Raw genomic sequence first — 24,257 nt, 5'->3', positions numbered from 1 at the left:
TATGGTTGTGGTCGAGCAGGACATGGCAGTCGTGGAGAACCTTTTCCAGTGGAGTTTTTAGTTCTTAAGTGATGATGAGCTTTGGAGCTCTTTGTAATTGTGATAAAATCATGAACTCTTTAGGAAATATAAGGAAGCATAATTACTTGAAATGAAATAGCCGAAACTATAAATTATTCAATAAAAATTATAGAACTTAAAATTAAAATAATATTAAAGGAAAATAAAATAAAAAGTACTTAAAGAAGATAAATAAAGATAAAAATGGAAATAAAAAAATGAAAAGTCTTTAAACATCGTCATTGCCGGATGGTTCGCGAGGTGGTGGTGGCGATGAGATGTGAAGCTACTAACAAATTTGATGAAAAATAGCATCAATGTGATTAAAACGCTAAAAACACTGCTGCGCAAATCAAGTAATACGCTCAGAGGTGTAAGAGTATGAAGCCGCCGCATGAACTGGACGATGGATGGGTGGTAGCTAAGACGGTGGGTCCTCATGATGTGGAGGGACATCATCAGTAATGTCCTCTGGGTCCTCCTCCTCGGTGGACTGGATGAGGCGGTACTGAGGAGGGTAGGTTCCACGTCGTTTCTCGATCATTATCATATGTAGCATTCTCGAGATGCCCTGTGGGGACATCTGGCCGATGAGAGTGAGGGAGGATGATTGTGCCACTGCGTTGAGGAGCCCAAAGTGCCGAGCCAATCGAGTCACATAGGGCCCGATAGAGATGACTCCTCTTCTATGCCGCTTCGTCTGGTGAGGGCAATGAAATAGGTAAGGTCGAAGACGTGCCGTTTGCCATGCTCCACAAGAAATAGGTGTCATGAGTGTTGACGACGCCGGTGCTCTCTCACCGTCCTGTTAGAGTGTGGGCCAAGATGGCGTGTAGGTATCGCAGGGATGGGCCGAGGGCTGATGCCTTAGAGTTGCTAGGATCATAAGTGACTGAGGCAGGGATAAGGTCTTTCCAGCACTTTGAGAGAGAGTAGTAGATGTGGCGATAGAGGGTGTCGAGTTCATTTTCATCCATGAACTCCTCCGTGTACAACCCTAGTGCAATTCCAAACTTCGGTACGCTCAACTGGTGCATTAGACCACCAAAGCGGAACTAGATCGTTCCAGGATAGTCGAAGTTTGTCATGACTACTTGAAGATGGAAGGTCGAGCAGAGTTTCATTGTGAGCTCGAGGTACACCGGCTCGATAATCTCAAAGAAAAGACCCCACAGGTCAGTCATCAGGAGGGCTCAGACCGCGTCAGCCATTTGAATTTGTTCAAGTGTGGCCCAGTCAATGCAGCGGCCCACTCCTAGGGGTCGGGCCCGTAATATCTGAAATAGTTCCTCCTGGGGTGCCAAGGGAAATTGATGGAACGGGTGCCTAATCTCCGCGGTAGGACCTGAGGATGACAGTGGTCCTTTCCTCTTCTTTGAGGAGGGGACAATGAAAATTCGAAGTTAAATACTCCCTAAGAATGTAAACGTGTTAAAATTGAATAAGAATATTTCATGGGGCTCACGTACTAGAAGAAAAATATACTAAAACAACCAAAGCAGATATATCAAGTCATTATTATGAATAGGGCTGCGAGAGTAATGCTAATGGAAATATCTAGTGAATGAATGCATGTGAGTTTGATAAGTATGAAATATGGTGTGGGTAAGCATGAAATCTATGGAAACAAGAAAAATGGATGAATGTAGCAAAATGTATTAACTAAGATGACAATTTCTTAACAAAGAGCATAAGTATTCTATCATTACAACTATGATTATTTACTCAAAATAAAACAAAATATCATGAAATAAGTAAAAGGATGAAGAGAATAGAGAGAATAAATGAACAAACGCAAGAGGAAGGAGCTTTGGGTCGGTGCACGGGCATGGCAGGTAGGGCGTGTGAAGTTGCAGCGGCTTGGGTTAGGGATTTTTTGGAAGGAGGTGATGAATAGTGAGGGGTTTATATAGATTTTGGCATGTGCCCAATTTTTTTCCCGTGTGTTTCGCGATTTTTAAATTTGTTCATGTTTAACATTCGGCCCACGCCCGTGTTCCTTGGGCGTGTGGGTGCACACAGCCGTGTCGAATGGCCGTGTTTTACTTTGTTCGCTTCTCCCACGCCTGAGTTTAAGAAGGAACGCCTGTGTTATTTTGACAGTGTCGACCACGGGTAATTGGCACAGGCGTGTTGTACGCCCGTGTTTATTTCTCAATTTCAACCATGGTTCTAAGATACGGGCATGTCGGTCGCCCGTGTTGTTTTGACAGTACCACCCATGGCCATGTCGCACAGCTGTGGCCTCTTATTACATCCCGTGTTGGGGAAAAATTTTACCCTATTCTCACCCGGCCATATCGCACGGCCGTGTCGCCTCCTGTAGTGTGAGCACAGCCTAAGGCACACCCGTGTGCCTGGCCGTATGGGTGGGAAAACTTGTGTTTCAATGACTCAGTTAGTGATTAGATGTTAAAAACTAAAATTTTAAAGAATTTAACGTCGTTAGTGCTCAGGTTGCCTCCCGAGAAGCGCTTATTTATAGTCTAAGCTCGACTTACCTTTTTGTTGCATGGTCATGGTGCTATCAATTTTATCAAAATAATGTTTAAGACAAGTACCGTTTACCTTAAAAGTGCCGAATTTGGGATGAATTAAATCAACTGTACCATATGGGAAAATGTTGAGTACCGTAAGAGGGATTGCTCCGTTAGGTTCAGAAGTGGCAATACGAGGGTTTGCTGCATCTAATAGTACTTTGTCTCCAACCTTAAGTTGATTTGGTGAGATATTGAGCTCGACATGGCGTGGTTTTGGTTTATCATGTGTCCTCGATTTATGTGTCCTCCATTCATCTAATTCCTTGAGTTGTAGCCTTTGTTCTTCATAGATAGGTCTTTTATCGTTACTCGAACATGGCTCGGTGTTTTCTTTGAACGTGTTTCCTGCCAAGAAGGTTGCACCACATGATCAGTTTTAATAGTATGATTCATACTACCACCTTCAATTTTTGATGTGTTACTTGAATTACGAGCTTGAAGGGTGATTGTTTCGTCTCCCACACGAAGTGAGTTCACCTGTGCTAATATCAATTATTGTTCTAGTAGTTGCTAAAAAGGGCCTCCCTAAAATTAAAGGAATATTACTATCCTCCTCTATGTCTAGAACAACAAAATCAACTAGAAATATAAATTTGTCAATTTTAACGAGTACATCTTCAATAATACCCCTAGGAAATCTGATTATTTTATCAGCTAATTGAATACTCATCCTAGTTTGTTTGGGTTGCCCAAGACCTAGTTGTTTAAACATTTTATAAGGCATGACATTGATACTAGCCCCTAAATCAGCCAAAGCATTATTAACATCTAAGTGCCAATTAAACAAGGAATCGTAAAACTCCCTGGATCTTTTAATTTGTTGGCCAGCTTATTCTGTAGTATGGCTGAGCAAACCGCATTTAGTTCCACATGCGACGCCTCATCCAACTTCCGTTTATTTGTTAAAAGCTCCTTTAAGAATTTGACTGCGTTTGGCATCTGCGAAAGAGTTTCAATAAACGGTAAGTTAATATGTAATTTTTTTAAAAGTTTAAGGAATTTACTGAATTGTTCGTCTGAGTGGTCTTTCCTTGTCGCATTTGGGTATGGTACACGTGGTTTATACTCTTTACTTACTTGTTTTTGGTCATTGTGGTCCACCTCACCTTTACCTTTACTTACCACAGTTTCTTGCCTTGGTTCTGGTTCAGGTGCAACTAACCCTTCCTTATCTTGAATGGTAATTGCATTGAGCTGCTCCCTTGGGTTAGATTTAGTGTTACTCGGTAGGCTACCTTGTGGTCATTCAGATATTAATTTGGCGAGCTGTCCTATTTAAGTTTTGAGCCCTTGGATCGACGCATGTTGATTCTTAAGTGCTGTCTCAGTATGCTGAAAATGAGTTTCTGACACCGAGATGAATTTTGTTAGCATCTCCTCAAGGTTCAACTTTTTCTCTTATTGGTAGGGTGGTTGTTGGAAGCCTGGAGGTGGTGGTGGTCTCTGATTTCCTTGGCCTCCCCATGAAAAAATTGGGTGGTTCCTCCAACCTGCATTGTAGGTGTTACTGTAAGGATTATTTTGAGATTGAGAATTGTTACCCATGTAATTTAACTACTCATTGTCTATATTGTGGCCATAGGGCGGGTATTCTGAATTGCTTGATCCACCTCCACTTGCTTCGCACTGCATTACTGGGTGAACCTGTGAAGAACCAAGAAAACCGTCAATTTTTCTATTCAAAAGTTCTACCTGATTAGAGAGCATGGTGGCCGAATTGACGTTAAAAATGCCGGATATTTTTGTTGGTTTTGTCCTCATAACTTGCCACTGATAATTATTCAGTGACATCTCTTCTATAAATTCATAAGCATCCTTAGGTGTCTTATTATTGATAGTTCCTCCAACAGCTGCGTCAATCATCTGTCTAGTCGAAGGATTCAGGCCATTGTGAAACATTTGAACCTGTAGCTAGAGTGGTAACCCATGGTGAGGGCACCTTCTCAAAAGGTCCTTGTATCTCTCCCAAGCTTCATAGAGTGTTTCTAAATCCATCAGCACAAAAGAGGAGAAATCATTACGTAATTTGGCTGTTTTAGCCGGCGAAAAATATTTTAATAAAAATTTTTCGGTCATTTGTTCCCAAGTAGTGATTGACCCTCATGGTAACGAGTTCAACCACTGTTTAGCTTTGTTCCTCAATGAAAAAGAGAATAACAGAAGGCGAATGGCATCTTTAGAAATGCCATTGATTTTAAAAGTGTCGCAAAACATTAAGAAATTCGCCAAATGAACGTTTGGGTCCTCGTCCTGCAAACCATCAAACTGAACAAAATGTTGAATCACTTGAATGGTGTTAGGTTTCAGTTCAAAATTATTTGCAGCAACAGTAGGCCTAACTATGCTCGATTCAGCTCCTGTTAAAGAAGGTTTAGCATAATCATACATAGTACGCGGAGCAGGATTCTGATTTACTGGATCAGTGGCAATCGCAGGAGGTAGCGAATTTTCCTTGTTTTCGGCCTCTTGCTCTTCCTCTGTGTATCTTAAGCTTCGCCTTATTTCTCTTCGGTTTCTGCGAATTGTGCGATCGATCTCACTATCAAACAGTAATGGTCCCGACGGGTTTCTTCTAGTCATACACTATAAAAACTTGCCAGGAGCAAATAAAAGAAAAATTAGAAAAGAAAATAAAAATTTAAATTGCAAATAAAGTAAAATGGCTAAAGTAATAAAAATCGAGTGTTCCTAATATATTAGTTCCCCGGCAACTGTGCCAAAAACTTGGAACGTGATATTCGTGATAGGTTTTGAAAATTTATAATTAATCGTTCTTGAAACTAACTATTATCACGATGAAGGCAAGTGTACTTATCAAACAGTAGTATAGCTTTAGGAAGGCCAGATTTCGAACCTAAAGGAACCAAGAGTACTAGTAATTACTTTCTTTTTATTATTTAGCCTAAAAATTCAGGGATTTGTTTGTCTAAACTAATTAACTAAACTAAGAGTGCACAGAGAGAAAATTAGGGAAAAGCTTTTGGGAAAACTCGATTGATTAAGACAATACCAAAGGAAAAATCCACCTAGACTTCACTTGTTATTTGACTCTGAATCAGACGATTTATTCATTTGACTTGATCTGTAGAAATCCCTAAGTTATATTATTATCTCTCTCGAGACTAATAACGTCCAACCCTAGGTTGATTAATTGAAATCTCTTTCTAATTAATGCCCTAGTGTTGCATTAACTCAATCTATGGATCCCCTTATTAGGTTTCACCCTAATCCGGCAAAATCTTGTTACCATATCTCTAGGCGTGCAATCAACTCCGCTTAATTATGACAAATTTACTCTTAGACACGGACTTTTGCTCCTTTGAATAAGCACATTAACTTGAATCAATATCCTGGAATATTAAGACAAGAATTGAGAACACATAATTAAGAACAAGTCAAATATTTATCATACAATTCAGATAATAATAAGACCCGTCTTAGGTTTTATTCCCCTTTGGTATTTAGGGGGTTTAGCTCATAATTACAAAAGAAAACATCTCAGAAGAATAATGAATACAAAACATAAAGAAAGCCCAAAACTCCTCAATGAAAATTGAAGGGAGATCTTTAGTCTTGATGAATAATCCAGCTTTTGAGATGGATCAATCTACTTTATTCTAGTAATTCATTGCTTCCTACTCCGTATGTGTGTTCTAAGTGCCTCCTCAGGTGTTTAAATAGGCTTTAGAATGCCTAAGAGCCCTCAAAAGTGGCCTTTTCCTAATAGGACTATACTTGGGCATGACAGGGACACGCCCGTGTGCGATTGCTCTAGCCCATGGTCAAGGCTGTTAAATAGGCACGGGCGTGTAGTCTACCCGTGTAAGTCGTGCTTCGATCCTTCCAAATGGACACGGCCGTGTGGCTTACCCATGTGAGGAAGTCTAGGCCGTGTTGATTTCCCATGTGGGTCCATTTTCTCTGTTTTTGGCCCGTTTCTCACTCTTTTTACTCTCCTATGCTCACCTAAGTATAAAACATGAAATTAAAGAATTAGGAGCATTGAATTCACCAAATCTAAAGAGAAACCATCTATAAATGTGCTAAGCATGGGATAAAAATATATATAAATTACGGTTTATCATATAGCACTTTTGAGGGACTCGTCGTATCAGTGGTGGAATACTCTTGTATCCGTAATACCAAGAGAAAGAGTTACTTGGGAATTCTTTCAAGATGAGTTCAGAAAGAAATATATTAGTCAGCAATTCATTGATCAGAAACACAAAGAGTTTTTAGAGCTGAAACAAGGCCGTATGTCTGTTACTGAATATGAGCGAGAGTTTGTTAGGCTCAGTAAGTATGCTCGAAAATGTGTTTCCATCAAGGCCATCATGTGCAAGAGATTCGAAGATGGGTTGAATGAGGATATTAGATTGCTAGTGGGGATTTTAGAGTTGAAAGAATTTGTTATGCTAGTCGACCGAGCTTGCAAAGCCGAATAGTTGAGCAAAGAAAAGAGAAAAGCTGAGTTTGAGGCTAGAGATTTGAGAAAAAGGCCGATGAGTAAGCCATTTCAATCTTTGTCAAAGAAATTGAGGGATTTGTATACTTGATCGAACATTTCAACTGGATATCCCAACAGAGATCGTGGGAAGCAATATTCAAGTTCTAAGGCCTAAACTACGCTAATAGCAAGTGTTGGTAATGCTAGGTCTAATAGACCTGAATGTCAACATTGTAGTAGACGACATCCTGGTGAATATAGGATGAAAATCGGGCTTACTTTACATGTGGCTCCTAAGATCACTTTATTCGAGATTGATCTAAAATGACTAAGAAAGATAATTTTAAGAATGCAAGATAGAACAACACTGCCACTAGAGGGAGGCCACCGAGAAATACTAGAAATGGGAACAACAGCAGAGGTGTAATGAAAGATTTAACTGTGAGATCATAAGTCAGAGCACCTGCTAGAACCTACGCTATTCGCACTCGCGAAGATGCATCATCCCCTGATGTTATCATTGGTACATTTTCTCTCTCTGATACTGATGTAGTTGCATTGATTGATCATGGATCGACTCATTCTTATGTTTTCATTAATTTGGTATCTAGTAAGAATTTGCCTATTGAGTCTATTGAATATGTGATTAAAGTGTCGAACCCCTTAGGCAAATATGTTTTAGTTGATAAAGTTTGCAAGAATTGTCCTTTAGTGATTCGGGGTCCCTATTTTTCGGCTAACTTAATGCTTTTACCGTTTGATGAGTTCGATGTAATTCTTGGAATGGATTGGTTGAATCTGCATGATGTTGTAGTGAATTGTAGATGAAAGATTATTGAATTGAAATGTCAAAATAATGAAATTCTTCAGATTGAACCGAATGAGCCAGGTGAGTTGCCTATTGTGATTTTGTTGATGTCTGCTCAAAGGTATGTGAGAAAGGGTTGTGAAGCTTGTCCTGCCTATGTACTGAATACGAAAGAGTCTAAATTGAAGATTGAATCTGTGTCGGTAGTTTGTGAATACCCGGATGTGTTTCCAGAAGAGTTGTCTAGATTACCACCGATCAGAGAGGTTGAATTTATTATTGATTTAGTATTGGAACTTCATCGATATCGATAGCTCTGTATAAAATGGCTCCGACCGAATTGAAAGAATTGAAGTCCCAGTTGCAAGAGTTGATAGATAAGGGTTTTTCAAGACCGAGCTTTTTGCCCTGGGGTGCACCAGTGTTATTCGTCAAAAAGAAAGACGAATTCGTGAAAATTTGTATTGATTATCATCAGCTTAACAAGGTTACGATAAAGAACAAGTATCCTTTACCAAGAATTAATGATTTGTTCGATCAGTTGAAAGGGGCAACAGTGTTCTCGAAGATAGACTTGAGATTAAGCTATTGCCAGTTGAGAGTTAAATAGTCAGATGTGTGACAACCCGAATTAGGGCCTAATCGGAATAGCGGTTTCGTGACCAAAAATCCAAGATAGAAATAATCGTTTTATAATTATTTTGGGGTTTATGATATGATTTCATGATTTCATGAAAATTTCGTGATGAAATTCTGTGCATTTCACGCTTAAGTTGAGAATAGGGACTAAATCGAATAAATTGTAAAACTCGTGTTTTAGAAGTTTTTAGTATAAAATTGTGTTGGGATATTAATTAGGAGGTCTTAAATAGCAATTTGACCCATTCTTAAGTTATGGACAAAAGTTGGACATGGAGGGAATTTTTTTGAAAGTTTAGTAGTAAGGGCATTTTGGTCATTTGTATATTAAATGAAATAAAATGGGAAAAATAACACAAAATTGGTTATCATCTTCATTAGTTGCTGCCGAAAATTGCTCTCCTCCATAGCTAGGGTTTCTTCAACTTTCAAGCTTCATAGTAAGTAAATTCAAGCCCCATTTTTAATGTTCTTCACATTTTTGAAATCCTCGTAGCTCGGTTTACTTATTTCTACCATTAGTTCAAATTAGGGTTTATGTTTAAAAATTTACCCATGAATGATAGGCATGTATTTTGTTGTTTGATGGTAGAATATGAATGTTTGAAGTTAGGGGAATGATCTTTTCTAAGCGATTTTTAATGAAAACGAGCAAAACGGCGTAATCGATAAAAATACCTATTGTTCATAACTATGTGATAGAGTGAGAATTTGATGTTGCCATAGAAGAGAAAAATGATCAGTAGGTCATTAAACATAAGAATAAGAGCTGAAATTAAATTTCCGAGCCTTGGGGCAAAATCATAATTTTGTAAAAGTTAGGGGGCAAAAATGTAATTTTTGTATAATGTGATTTTTGGATTAAAATAAATAGTTTGAGTGTTAAATGAGCTAAATATGTTGTTATAGATCAAGAAAGGCGTGGAATCGACCTCGAACGAGGAGAAAGTTTTGGACTAAATTGCAAAATTCCCATATTTTGCACCGAGGTACGTTTGTATGTAAATAATACATTAATTTCATTTACATTTTTATATTTTAGCCTATTATATATAAATTAGCTGATGTTGAAGTATAAATCGACTATTGAAAGAATAGAAATAAATAATAGAGAGAGAGAGATCCCGTTGAACATTAAGAAAAATCGAATAAAATAGAGGGAGCGTAGCTTGGTCACATGTATGGTGCCGAGTGTACATCATGTGCACAAGAAGGCTACGAGATACTATATAGTAGCTAGGTCACATGTGTGATACGGGATGTATCCCATGTAGACAAGAGAGCTACGTGAGAGATAAATGTAGCTAGGTCGCATGAGTGATTCCAAGTGAAGGATACCATGTAGACAAGAGAGCTACGAGATAAATCGGCTAGGTCGCATGAGTGGTACTAAGTGTTCACCATGTGTACAAGAGAGCCGAATTAAATGAGATATGATGGTGGGGCTGTGTGCTGAAACTATCAAGTATCGAGGATTATTCCGAATTGTTCAACGGGATGGTTTTGTGGTGACATTGTAGTCATAGACCTACACTTGTGATGTATGAAATGTGATGAAAATGATTTGTAGTATATATATATGTAAGTTAAAATGAGGTTAGTATAAAGAATGTGTGAAAGAATGAAATTAGCATTAAAACTATTTTGGACAGTAGCAGTGACGTAATTTTGAAAATTCACCAAAAATAGAAGGAATTTAATTAGAGGTTGAATGAGAAATTAAAGCTTAATGAGTCTATTTTCATATAAAAGAAACAGAGCAAGCAAAGGAATTCTGCATTTTAAGATATTTACAATTGTGTGAGACTTGCTCAGGATGACTATGTAATCCCCTGTTTCAACTTTGAAAAATCATTAAACATTTTACAAAACAAATTAAGAAATATAGTTTATATGCCTAAATTCCTTATTGAGTCTAGTTTTAAATGAAACATGTTTCATGGTTATTTGAATTGTGTACTGAGAGAAATTCAATTCGTAATGAACAGAGGTCAGATCAGTTAAGCTGTGTAACAGGGGAAACTTTAACTAATAAACTGTACTAATTGGCTGAACCAAAAATTCTAGAAAAAAATTATAAGAAATTTTATGAGTCTAGATTCAGGGAAATTTTACGAATTTGAATTTCGTGTTTCGTAACTCGATTTATGATTTATTTAGTGATCATGACGCAGGAGGGACAACTTGATCAAATTGGAGTAAATAATAAAATTAAAAATATGATATAATTGAGTTATGTTGTAAACATATTAGATTTCTTATTTGTTATTTATATACTTTCTTACTAAGCTATAAGCTTACTTTCTTTTCTCTCCTTTGTCTTATAGTGCCGTCCAGCTAGCACAGGAGTCAGAGATCGTAGAAGATCCGCCCGCACTATCAATACTCTTGGTATCTGAACTCAACATTTTGAAATATGGCATGTATAGCAGACTTAGTTATTTTGTTACGTGTCATAATTGTCTAGGTTCAAATTACTACTTATAGTATCAAACTAATCATTTTGTACGAAGCCTTTGAAGTTGGTTTGTATTGTTAATGGCATATGTTATAATGATCAAATTGCACGTCATATTTTTGTTGGGTTTTGTTTAATAGTATATACTATAATTTGTTAATACCTCGTACCCTGTTCTGGCGACGGATACGAGTAAGGGGTGTTACATTTAGTGGTATCAGAGCTATGGTTTAGTCGGTTCTCGGACTAATAAAGTGTGTGTAAAAGTCTAGTTATACATGCCATAAAAATATTGTGATAGTGTGGTGACTCCAGATTATTCTAAACTGTGTTTTGTTTTAATATAGTAATGGATCCTGAAGGAACTGCGGCTGATGATGCTGCTAGTAATGCGCCGGCACCCGTACAAGGGACCGCGCCTGTGGAAAGTAGACCTGAGACATTGAGACAAGGGCTGAGGCTCGGGATGCCTTTCTCCAAATGATGAACAATTGGTATACTGAATTTATTCGAGCAAATCCAAATGCTCAACCCCCTCCACCCCCTCCTATACCTCAGGCGATTCCTGTAGCTGCTCAAGGCATAGATTTGGAAAGAATGAACAAGCCTCCGGTTGACAAGATTCGAAAACAAGGGGCCGAAGAGTTTAGAGCAAAGGTCGATGATGATCCTGAGAAAGTAGAATTTTGGCTTGAAAATTCTACCCGTGTATTTGATGAGCTCTCACGTACACCCGAGGAGTGCTTAAAGTATGCTGTATCACTTTTGAGAGATTCGGCCTACCACTGGTGGAAGACTTTGGTAGCAGTGGTGCCGAAAGAAAGAGTTACTTGGGATTTCTTCCAGGAAGAATTTAGAAAGAAATACATAAGTCAGCGATTTATTGATAAAAAATGAAAGGAGTTCCTTGAATTGAAACAGGGCAAGATGTTTGTGGAAGAGTATGAACGCAAATTTGTGAGACTCAGCAAGTATGCCCAAGAATGTGTGTCCACCGAGGCCATTATGTGCAGAAGGTTTGAAGATGGGTTCAATGAGGACATTAAAGTGCTTGTAGGAATTTTGGAGTTGAAAGAATTTGTAGTATTGGTTGATCGAGCTCTTAAAGCCAAAGAATTGAACAAAGAAAGAAGAAAAGCTGCTATTGAGGCTCGAGATGCCAGAAAAAGGCTGATAAGCAAGCCATTTCAATCTCAATCAAAGAGGTCCAAAGAGACAAACCCTCGAATGACAGTTTCAACTGGGGATTCACACAGAGATCGTGGTAGAGCATATTCGGGGTCTAAAGCTCAAGCTACTTCGGTGGCAAGTGTGGGTAATGTGCAACCTAGAAAGCCAGAGTGTCAGTAGTGTGGCAGGCAACATTATGGTGAGTGTTGGGGAACCGAGCGAGCTTGTTTCAGGTGCGGTTCTCGCGAGCATTTTATTAGAGATTTTTCGGAGAAAGTTAAAGAAGAAAGATTTCAGAGTGCTAGACAGAATACCACCGCTAGTAGAGGTAGACCACCGAGAAATACTGGAGGTGGGACTAGCAGTAAAACTGCGATGAAAGATTCAACGGCAAGATCAGAAGCTAGAGCACCTGCTAGAGCTTATGCTATACGTGCCCGAGAAGATGCATCATCTCTCGATGTCATCTCTGGTACATTTTCTCTTTATGATACTATTGTTATTGCATTGATTGATCCTGGGTCCACTCATTCCTATATTTGCATGAATTTAGTATCTAATAAAAAGTTGCCTGTTGAGTTTACTGAGTTTACGATTAAAGTGTCAAACCCTTAGGCCAATATGTGCTAGTTGACAAGGTTTCGCAAGAATTGCCCATTAATGATTCAAGGTCACTATTTTCCGGCTAATTTAATACTGTTACCATTTGATGAGTTTGACGTTATCTTGGGAATGGACTGGTTGAAATTGTATGATGCCAAGGTAGATTGTAAACAAAAAACACTAGAGTTGAAATGTGAAAATGGAGAAATTTTGTGGGTTGAAACAGATGAATCAAATAAATTTCCTATGGTGATTTCGCACATGTCTGCACAGAAATACATGAGAAAAGGGTGTGAAGCTTATCTAGCTTATGTAATGAATATTGAGTTACCTCAACTGAAGTTTGAATCAGTACCAATAGTCTGTGAGTTTCCAGATGTATTTCCAGAGGAATTGCCTGGGTTACCTCCGAACAGAGAGATAGAGTTTGCCATTGATTTGTTGCCGGGTCCTGCACCGATCTCGATTGCTCCATATAGAATGGCTCCGACTGAATTAAAAGAATTGAAGGCTCAGTTGCAGGAGTTAACAGACAAGGGATTTGTGAGACCGAGTTTCTCTCCCTGGGGTGCTCCTGTATTGTTCGTAAAGAAGGATGGTTCAATGAGACTTTGCATTGATTACTGTCAGCTTAATAAGGTGACTATAAAGAACAAGTACCCATTGTCGAGGATTGATGATTTATTCGATCAGTTAAAGGGGGCCACAGTGTTTTCAAAGATTGATTTGAAGTCTGGTTACTACCAGTTAAGAGTTAAGGAGTCGGATGTGCTGAAAATCGCCTTTAGGACAAGGTATGGACATTATGAGTTTCTTGTGATGCCTTTCGGCTTAACAAATGCTCCAGCTATATTTATGGACTTAATGAATCAGATCTTTCGGCCATATTTGGATAAGTTTGTAGTAGTGTTTATAGATGACATTCTAATTTATTCTCGGGATGAGTCTAAACATGCCGAACACTTGAGAACCATATTGCAGATCTTGAGACAAAAGAAACTATTTACTAAGTTCAGTAAAAGTGAGTTCTAGCTTCGTGAAGTCAGGTTTTTGGGAATATAGTCTCAGGTGATGGTATTCGGGTGGATCCAAGCAAGATTTCTGCGATCGTTGATTGGAAACTGCCCAAGAATGTATCCGAGGTTAGAAGCTTTTTAGGCTTAGCCGGGTATTATAGACGTTTTGTTGAGGGATTTTTTATGATTGCCTCTCCTATGACTAAGTTGTTGCAAAAGAATGTTAAGTTTGAATGGACTGATAAATGTCAGCAGAGTTTTGAAAAGTTGAAAGCACGATTGACTGAAGCACCAATTTTAGTACAGCCCGAGCTAGGAAAGGAGTTCGTAATTTATAGTGATGCATCATTGACAGGCCTTGGATGTGTGTTGATGCAAGAGGGTAAAGTGGTAGCTTATGCTTCGAGACAGTTAAAACCGCATGAGAAGAACTATCCTACACATGATTTGGAATTGGCCGCTATTGTCTTTGCCTTGAAGATTTGGTGACATTATTTGTATGGTGAAAAATGCCGAATTTTTACTGATCACAAAAGTTTGAAGTATTTGATGAATCAAAAGGATTTGAATCTGCGACAGAGGAGATGGCTTGAATTATTAAAGGATTATGATCTAGTGATTGATTATCATTCAGGAAAAGCAAATCTGGTTGCTGACGCCTTGAGCAGGAAATTTCTTTTTATTTTGAGAGCCATGAATACGGGGTTAGCATTGTCTGATGATGGGTCAATCTTAGTAGAGATGAGGGTTAAACTGTTATTTCTCCAGTTGATTTGTGATGCTCAAAAGAACGATAGTGAGTTGCGAACCAAGAGAACTCAATGTGAATCAGGTTACGACTCAGATTTTCGAGTTGGACCAGATGACTATTTGATGTTTCGAGACAGGATATGTGTACCGAAAAATGATGAATTGATTCAGAAAATATTACATGAGGCGCATAGTGGCTGTTTATCAGTTCACCCTGGTAGCACAAAAATGTATAATGATTTAAAGAAGTTGTATTGGTGGCCAGGTATGAAAAGGGACATTTCTGAATTTGTAACCTAGTGTTTGATCTGTCAACAAGTAAAAGCTGAACATCAAGTGCCTTCAGGATTACTTCAACCGGTAATGGTGCCTGAGTGGAAATGGGACAAGATTACCATGGATTTTGTAACCGGTTTGCCTTTAACTCCTAAAAAGAAGGATGCTGTTTGGGTAGTGGTTGATAGATTAACAAAGTCATCCCACTTTATACCAGTATGTACAGATTACTCACTTGATAAATTAGCCGAATTATATATTGCTGAAATTGTGAGGTTACACGGAGTACCTATCTCTATAATATCAGATAGAGATCCGAGATTTACCTCGAGATTTTGGAAAAAGTTACAAGAAGCTTTGGGTACAAAATTGAACTTTAGTACCGCGTTTCATCCACAAACAGATGGTCAGTCAGAAAGAGTAATCCAGGTACTCGAGGATATGCTTAGATGTTGTGTCTTAGAATTTGGAGGTAGTTGGGAGAAATATCTATCTTTGATTGAATTTGCCTACAATAACAGTTATCAGTCAAGTATACAAATGGCACCGTACGAAGCCTTGTATGGTCGTAAGTGTCGGACTCCTTTATATTGGACCGAACTTAGTGAGAAACAGATTCACGGATTTGATCTAGTTAAAGAAACCGAAGAGAAAATAAAAGTAATTCGGGATTGCTTGAAAGCTGCTTCAGATCGACAAAAGTCATATGCAGATTTAAAAAGAAAAGAGATTGAATTTTAGGTGGGTGATAAAGTGTTCTTGAAGGTGTCACCATGGAAAAAGATTCTGAGATTTAGCCGAAAAGGCAAGTTGAGTCCGCGTTTTATTGGGCCGTACGAGATTACTGAGAGGATTGGACCAGTGGCATATTGGTTGGCCTTACCGGCAGAGTTAGAAAGAATTCATAACGTGTTTCATGTATCAATGTTGCGATGTTATCGTTCTGATCTTTCACATGTGATTTCTCCAACAGAAATTGAGATTCGACCGGATATGACCTATGAGGAGGAACTAATAAAGATTTTGGCTCGAGAAATTAAACAGTAAAGAAATAAAAGTATAGCCTTAGTGAAAGTATTGTGGCATAGACATGGGATAGAAGAGGCTACGTGGGAACTCGAGGAAGCTATAAGGAAATAGTACCCGAACCTCTTTACCGGTAAGATTTTCGGGGATGAAAATCTCTAAAGGGGGGAGAATTGTGACAACCCGAATTAGGGCCTAATCGAAATAGTGGTTTTGTGACCACAAATCCGAGATAGAAATAATCATTTTATAATTATTTTGGGGTTTATGATATGATTTCATGATTTCATGAAAATTTCGTGATGAAATTCTGTGCATTTCGCGCTTAAGTTGAAAATAGGGACTAAATCGAATAAATTGTAAAACTCGTGTTTTAGAAGTTTTTAGTATAAAATTGCTTTGAGATATTAATTAGGAGGTCTTAAATAGCAATTTGACCCATTCTTAAGTTATGGACAAAAGTTGGACATGGAGGGAATTTTTTTGAAAGTTTAGTAGTAAGGGCATTTTGGTCATTTGTATATTAAATGAAATAAAATGGGAAAACTAACACAAAATTGGTTATCATCTTCATTAGTTGCTGCCGAAAATTTCTTTCCTCCATAGCTAGGGTTTCTTCAACTTTCAAGCTTCATAGTAAGTGAATTCAAGCCCGTTTTTAATGTTCTTCACATTTTTGAAATCCTCGTAGCTCGGTTTACTTATTTCTACCATTAGTTCGAATTAGGGTTTATGTTTAAAAATTTACCCATGAATGATAGGCATGTATTTTTTTTTGTTTTATGGTAGAATATGAATGTTTGAAGTTAGGGGAACGATCTTTTCTAAGCGATTTTTAATGAAAACGAGCAAAACGGCATAATCGATAAAAATACCTATTGTTCATAACTATGTGATAGAGTGAGAATTTGATGTTGCCATAGAAGAGAAAAATGATCAGTAGGTCATTAAACATAAGAATAAGGGCTGAAATTAAATTTTCGAGCCTTGGGGCAAAATTGTAATTTTGTAAAAGTTAGGGGCAAAAATGTAATTTTTGTATAATGTGATTTTTGGATTAAAATAAATAGTTTGAGTGTTAAATGAGCTAAATATGTTGTTATAGATCAAGAAAGGCATGGAATCGACCTCGAACGAGGAAAGGAGAATGTTTTGGACTAAATTGCAAAATTCCCATATTTTGCACCGAGGTAAGTTTGTATGTAAATAATACATTAATTTCATTTACATTTTTATATTTCAGCCTATTATATATATATATTAGCTGATGTTGAAGTATAAATCGATTATTGAAAGAATGGAAATAAATAATAGAGAGAGAGAGAAATCCCGGTTGAACATTCGGAAAAATCGAATAAAATAGAGGGAGCGTAGCTAGGTCACATGTATGGTGCCGAGTGCACATCATGTGCACAAGAAGGCTACGAGATACTATATAGTAGCTAGGTCACATGTGTGATACGGGATGTATCCCATGTAGACAAGAGAGCTATGTAAGAGATAAATGTAGCTAGGTCGCATGAGCGATTCCAAGTGAAGGATACCATGTAGACAAGAGAGCTACGAGATAAATAAGCTAGGTCGCATGAGTGGTACTAAGTGTTCACCATGTGTACAAGAGAGCCGAATTAAATGAGATATGATTGTGGGGCTGTGTGCTGAAACTATCAAGTATCGAGAATTATTCTGAATTGTTCAACGGGATGGTTTTGTGGTGACATTGTAGTCATAGACCTGCACTTGTGATGTATGAAATGTGATGAAAATGATTTGTAGTATATATATATGTAAGTTAAAATGAGGTTAGTATAAAGAATGTGTGAAAGAATGAAATTAGCATTAAAACTGTTTTGGACAGTAGCAGTGACGTAATTTTGAAAATTCACCAAAAATAGAAGGAATTTAATTAGAGGTTGCATGAGAAATTAAAGCTTAATGAGTCTATTTTCATATAAAAGAAACAGGGCAAGCAAAGGAATTCTATATTTTAAGATATTTACAATTGTGTGAGACTTGCTCAGGATGACTATGTAATCCCCTGTTGCAACTTTGAAAAATCATTAGAAATTTTACAAAACAAATTAAGAAATATAGATTATATGCCTAAATTCCTTATTGAGTCTAGTTTTAAATGAAACATGTTTCATGGTTATTTGAATTCTATACTGAGAGAAATTCAATTCGTAATGAACAGAGGTCAGATCAGTTGAGCTGTGTAACAGGGGAAACTTTAACTAATAAACTGTACTAATTGGATTAACAAATGCTCCTGCAGTTTTTATGGGCTTGATGAATCGAATTTTTTGACTGTATTTAGATAAGTTCATGGTTGTACTTATTGATGACATTCTGATTTATTCTCGAGATGATTCTGAGCATGCCGAACATTTAAGAATTGTATTACAGACTTTGAGAGTTAAGAAATTATTTGCTAAATTTAGCAAAAGGAGTTTTGGCTACGAGAAGTTGGATTTTTGGGACACATTGTTTTAGCGAAAGGTATACGGGTTGATCCGAGTAAGATTTCATCAGTTATTAATTGGAAACCACCGAGAAGTGTATCCAAAGTTAGAAGCTTTTTGGGTTTGGCTGGATATTATCGATGTTTTGTTAAGGGATTTTTGATGATTACTACACCTATGACCAGGTTGTTACAAAAAGATGTGAAATTTGATTGGTTTGAGAAATGTCAAAAGAGTTTTCAACAGTTGAAAGCGTTGTTGACTGAGGTACCGGTATTAGTACAACCTGAGTCGGGAAAAGAGTTTGTGATTTTTAGTGACGCCTCATTGAACGGTATTGGTTGTGTGTTGATGTAAGAGGGTAAAGTGATAGCTTATGCCTCGAGACAGTTGAAACCGCATGAAAAGAATTATCTGACGCACAATTTAGAGTTGGCCGCTATGGTGTTTGCATTAAAAATTTAGAGACATTATTTATTCAGTGAGAAGTGTCACATCTTTACTGATCACAAGAGTTTAAAGTATTTGATGAATTAGAAAGATTTGAATTTGCGACAACGGAGATGGCTCGAGTTGAAAGACTACGAATTAGTAATCGACTATCACCCTGGGAAAGCGAACGTAGTCCCAAATGCTTTAAGTAAAAATACTTTGTTTGATTTGAGGGTGATGAATACGCTGTTAACTTTATCTGATGATGGATCTATTTTGGCTGAGTTGAAAGCTAGACCGGTATTTCTTCAGCAAATTTGCGAAGCTCAAAAAGGTGATAATGAGTTGTAAGCTAAAAGAGTTCAATGCAAATCGAATAGTGATTCAGAATATCAGATGGGATTCGATGATTGTTTAAGGTTTTGAGGTAGGATTTGTGTACCAAGAGATACTGAACTGATTGAGAAAATTCTTCATGAGGCACATAATGGTTGTTTATCTGTTCATCTTGGAAGTACAAAGATGTATAATGATTTGAAGAAAGTGTATTGGTGATCAGGCATGAAACGAGACATTTCAGAGTTTGTAACGAGATGTTTGATTTGTCAACAAGTGAAAATCGAACATCAAGTGCCTTCAAGTTTACTTCAGCCTGTGACTATACCCAAGTGGAAATGGGATAGAGTTACGATGGATTTCGTAACAGAGTTACCTCTGACTCCGAAGAAGAAAGATGTTGTATGGGTCGTTGTTGATAGATTGACAAAATCAGCTCATTTCATTCCGATACATACCGATTATTCACTTGACAAACTAGCTGAATTGTACATTGTTGAAATTGTTAGATTGCACGGAGTGCTTACTTCTATTATTTTGGATAGAGGTCTGAGGTTTACGTCATGATTTTGGAAGAAATTGCAAGAAGCGTTGGGTACAAAGTTGAATTTTAGTACTGCATTTCATCCGTAAACTGATGGTCAATTTGAAAGAGTGATTCAAATTCTCGAAGATATGCTTCGCTGTTGTGTTTTAGAGTTCGAAGGTAGTTGGGAGAGATATCTACCGTTGGTCGAATTTGCTTGTAACAAAAATTTTCAATCAAGTATAAAGATGGCACCGTATGAAGCATTGTATGGTCGCAAGTGTCGAACTCCATTACACTAGACTGAGCTTAATGAGAAACGAATTCATGGGGTTGATTTGGTTAGAGAAACTGAGAAGAAAGTGAAAGTAATTCGTGATTGCTTGAAAGTAGCTTCGGATCGATAGAAATCGTACGTGAATTTGAAACGGAGGGATATCCAATTTTAGGTTGGTGATAAAGTGTTTCTGAAAGTGTCTCTATGGAAGAAAGTTCTTAGATTTGGTCGTAAAGGCAAGTTCAGTCCGCGTTTCATTGGGCCGTATGAGATTATTGAAAGAATAAGGCTAGTGACATATCGAATAGCTTTGCTGTCAAAATTTGAGAGGATCCACAACGTGTTTCATGTATCGATGTTGTGATGATACCGATCAGATCCTTCGCATGAAATTTCCCCAACAGAGATTGAGATTCGACCTGATATGACATACAATGAAGAACTGATCAAAGTGTTTGGTTGAGAGGTTAAATAGTTAAGAAATAAAAACATAGCTCTAGTGAAAGTTTTGTGGCAATGACATGGGGTCGAAGAGGCTATGTGGGAACCCGAGGAAGCTATGAGAAAATAATACCCTAACCTCTTTTCCAGTAAGATTTTCGGGGACAAAAATCCTTAAAGGGGGAGAGTTATAATAGCCCATTTTAGGGTTAAATTGGAACAGTGGTTTCGGGACCACAAATTCGAATTAAAAATATTTATTTTATTATTTCTTTAGTTCTACAACATGCGAAAATAATTGTGTAAAAATTTCGTTAAGAAATTCTATCGATTGGGTGCCTAATTTGACTAGAAGGACTAAATTGCAATAGGTGCAAAACTTGAATTCTATAAGTTAAAGGTGTCTAATTGTTATGAACTTTTAATTAGAGGTCCTTAAATGAAAATTAGACCATTATACCTTAGGATGGACAAAAATGGACATGGTTTGGTGAAATTTCAAAGTTATGCATTAAGGGTATTTTAGTAATTTGGTAAATAAAGACAAAATTAACAAATAAAAGTGTTCATCTTCTTCAATTTAGTCCCCCATAGCCGAAAATTGCAAGAGAAGACATAGCTAGTGTTTGGCCAAGCTTTCAAGCTTGATTGTAAGTCTGTTATTGTCCTATTTTTAATGATATTTTATATTTTTGAGATCATTGTAACTAGATTTAGCTATTTCAAGGACTAATTTGAAAGAAAGTTAAAGTCTAAAATTTCACCCATATCGAATATGTTTGTATTTTGATGTTTGATGATAGAAAATGCATGTTCATTGTTAGTTAAACAACGTTTGTAAAGTGATTTTTGATAAAAAACGTTAAATAGTGACTTAATTGTAAAAGTCTATAAATGTGTAGAAAAGTGTGAATAAATGAAAAATGTGGACAATTATGAGTACAAATAATATTCGGCTAGGCTTGGGTTGTGATGAAATTGAAAGAAATTCATTTTACAAGTCTAGGGACTAATTTGTAAAATGTTGAAAAGTTAGGGGAAAAAATGTAATTTTTTCCATAATGTGTTTTTAGGCTAAATTGAATAATGTGATGATTAAATAAGTTAAATGTGGTATTATAGATCAAGAAAAAATGAAGTTCGGGTCTAGATCGGGGGAAAAACAGAGTAATTGACAAATAGATCCCTTTGGTCGTTTTTGTAACCGAGGTAAATTCGTATGTTAAATAAGCTTTAGTATAATTGTATTTTAAATGCTTTAATACTTCATGAATTGTGTAAATGACTCTACGAACACGTTCGATGATGTTTCGACAAGCGAAAAATCCTAATTGAACCTTAGGAATAGATTAGGATACAAGTGACATGTCACTAGGGTTTTATGTTATGTGATCCGGGTGCTGGTCCTGTACGTCCTACTGGTGGCTGAGTATACTAGCATATGTTGCGGTTATTTGACAGCTTGTGTGGGCAGCACCTTGTAGCTACATCTTGACTGATAGCTTGTGTGAGCAGGCCCGTTAATAGCTCGAGAGCGAGCAAATATATGTTATGAGATAGAGGTAGTAACGGCTACATATATGGCACCTTGTGTGCAGGGTTTTCCCGAGTATCCGATATTATTATTCCGAGTGGTTTATTAGGTACGAAGATGATGAGAATAAGTATGAAATTATTATGAGGTGGTATAGGTATGTACTTAAAGCTTATGATTAATAATTCGTGGAATGACGATTTCAAGGTAAGTTTGTGATGGAAGTGAATTATGATCACGAGATTATGGTAAAATGCATTATTTTATATTATGTTATAGGAACCCTAATTTGAAGTTAATTACAACCCGTGAAATGAGTTAATCTTCTTGAGTGGTTTAATTGATTTAGTTGTTTGTTAATTTTATTGCTTATTTATTTTAGTTTTTTTTTAATTTCTGTTATTCATATCTTTTATGATCCATCGTAATATAGAATTTAATTAGTATTAGTTAAACTTATTATTATAAAGAAGTTTTCTATGGATTTAATCCATCCTCCCTTAGGTGCGACCCTCGAAATACTTCCTTTTGTTCTTCTGTACATAAATACTATATTATAATTTGATCCTTATACTTGAGGACACCATCGATTTAATTTAATATATTTTTAGTGTTATATTTATACTATAAATGATAACACATTTATAGGCAGTCAAGTTATTGGCGCCGTTATCGGGGAGGTTTTGACATTAGATCTAGAAAATATCTTTACAAATTAATAAGAAAAATAGGAACATTAAGCCTATTGATACGATTTTTTAAAAATTTTTTTAATTTCTTTTTAATTTTGTAGGTTGTTTATGACCTGAAGCTCTATCAACCCAATCAAGCCACGTCTAGATCTAGAGCAACTAATCAAATCCATCCGTGAAAATTAATTTACCCTAGGAAAATCTGTTATTTGAAAATCCACAAGAGCAACAAACAAATATCTGGGAAGAAGTCCAATGGATTAAAGAACGTTGCATGAGTATGCCTTACCAACACTAGATGCGATGCAAGGTAGCATAGAAAGGCCAACTATTAATTCCAATAATTTTGAGCGAAAGACGGCCACAATCCAGATGATCCAAAATATGTTGCAATTTAAAGGATACATGGTGGAAGACCCGAATCAGCACTTGAAGGGGTTACTACAACTATGCGACACCTTCAAGTATAACAGAATATTCGATGATGTTGTGCTTATTATGTTATTTCCATTTTTTTGTGTGATAATGTAGTTGATTGGTTAGACTCGTTAGATTCAATTTCCATTACCACGTGGAACAATCTAGTGGAAAAATTTGTTTATCAATTTTTCCCGATTAGTAGAACCATTTAGCTTAGGCAAAAAATCACCAATTTTGAACAATATGAAGGTGAATCCATGTACAAAGCACGAGAATGCTTCAAAGAATGCTAAGGAAGTGCCTACACCACAGATTATAAGTGTGGCTCTAGATCCAAATATTTTATAATGGTGTTGACGATAACATCAGATCCAGCCTAGTCAGAGTGACCGGAAGATCTCTCATGTTTCACACTTATGAATGAGCCTATAAAATCATAGACGATATGGCTATGAATTCATATATGTGGCCCAATGAAAGATTCATTTACAAATCAAAACACCCAACGGTAAAAGCTATGATGTAGATGATCGATATCAACAAATTTTGGAATAACTTAACCATTTGGAATCGGCTGTCAAACCGATGAGAGAGAAGCCAAATACTGAAACTCGATGATGCAAGCCTGAAAGGTAATCGGGGTGGAAATCCATATTCAAATACTTACAACTCTTGTTGGAGGGATCATTCGAACCTTAAATGGGTAGGAAAACAATGAGGTGCAAATCAAACGTAAACTCAAAAAAACCCTTCTTACTAAACTCCATCATTGCAACAATGATCTATGGGAAACAACCATGTTGCATGTGGTCAAAGATTCGATCGATTAAAGGGGGGATGCAAATAATGAAGCTAGACATTCGACAAGTCCAAGTTACATGTGGACGAATCGAATCTTTAATGGATTACCTTTGCAACCAGATGAATCAGTTAATGACGATGTTACAAAAGAAAAATTGCTAGAGTATCCCTAGAAACACAAAAATATATAAACTTTTAAAGCATATTTTGAGCTCTAATTCATGCAGTTTTGTAGTAAATTTTGTCAAAATTCATACTTTAATTATAAAATAGCTAAATTGCACTTAAATTATTAACATGCTGAATTTTAATTATTTTTATAATAATTTTTCACAAATTTGGTTTATTTTTTATAGTTTTGTAGAAAAGGTGAAAATTGGCTTGACAGACACCTAAAAAGGCTTGAATCGCTAGGTAATTTTTGCATCAAGTGCACAAAGAGCAAGGCTGAATTTTTTTCCAACCAAGGATGGTCCAAATGATGATTATTTTATGTACTTTATATTTAATTTTTATCCAAAGTTAATTGGTTTAAAAATTAAT

At 36.8% G+C, this 24,257-nt stretch overlaps 2 non-coding genes across 2 annotated transcripts; one reads left to right on the top strand and one right to left on the bottom strand.

Annotated features, from left to right (window-relative positions):
- The first annotated feature begins 4,521 nt into the window (after positions 1 to 4,521).
- On the top strand, positions 4,522 to 4,628 carry LOC121206843 (small nucleolar RNA R71). Its single transcript, XR_005902015.1, has one exon. It is a non-coding gene; the product is annotated as a small nucleolar RNA R71 (small nucleolar RNA).
- Positions 4,629 to 23,123: 18,495 nt separating this feature from the next.
- On the bottom strand, positions 23,124 to 23,228 carry LOC121206893 (small nucleolar RNA R71). Its single transcript, XR_005902064.1, has one exon. It is a non-coding gene; the product is annotated as a small nucleolar RNA R71 (small nucleolar RNA).
- Between the last annotated feature and the right edge of the window lie 1,029 nt (positions 23,229 to 24,257).

This window comes from Gossypium hirsutum, chromosome A09, assembly GCF_007990345.1.
Source record: "Gossypium hirsutum isolate 1008001.06 chromosome A09, Gossypium_hirsutum_v2.1, whole genome shotgun sequence".
NCBI lineage: Eukaryota > Viridiplantae > Streptophyta > Magnoliopsida > Malvales > Malvaceae > Gossypium > Gossypium hirsutum.
This window is presented reverse-complemented; position numbering and strand designations above follow the sequence as displayed.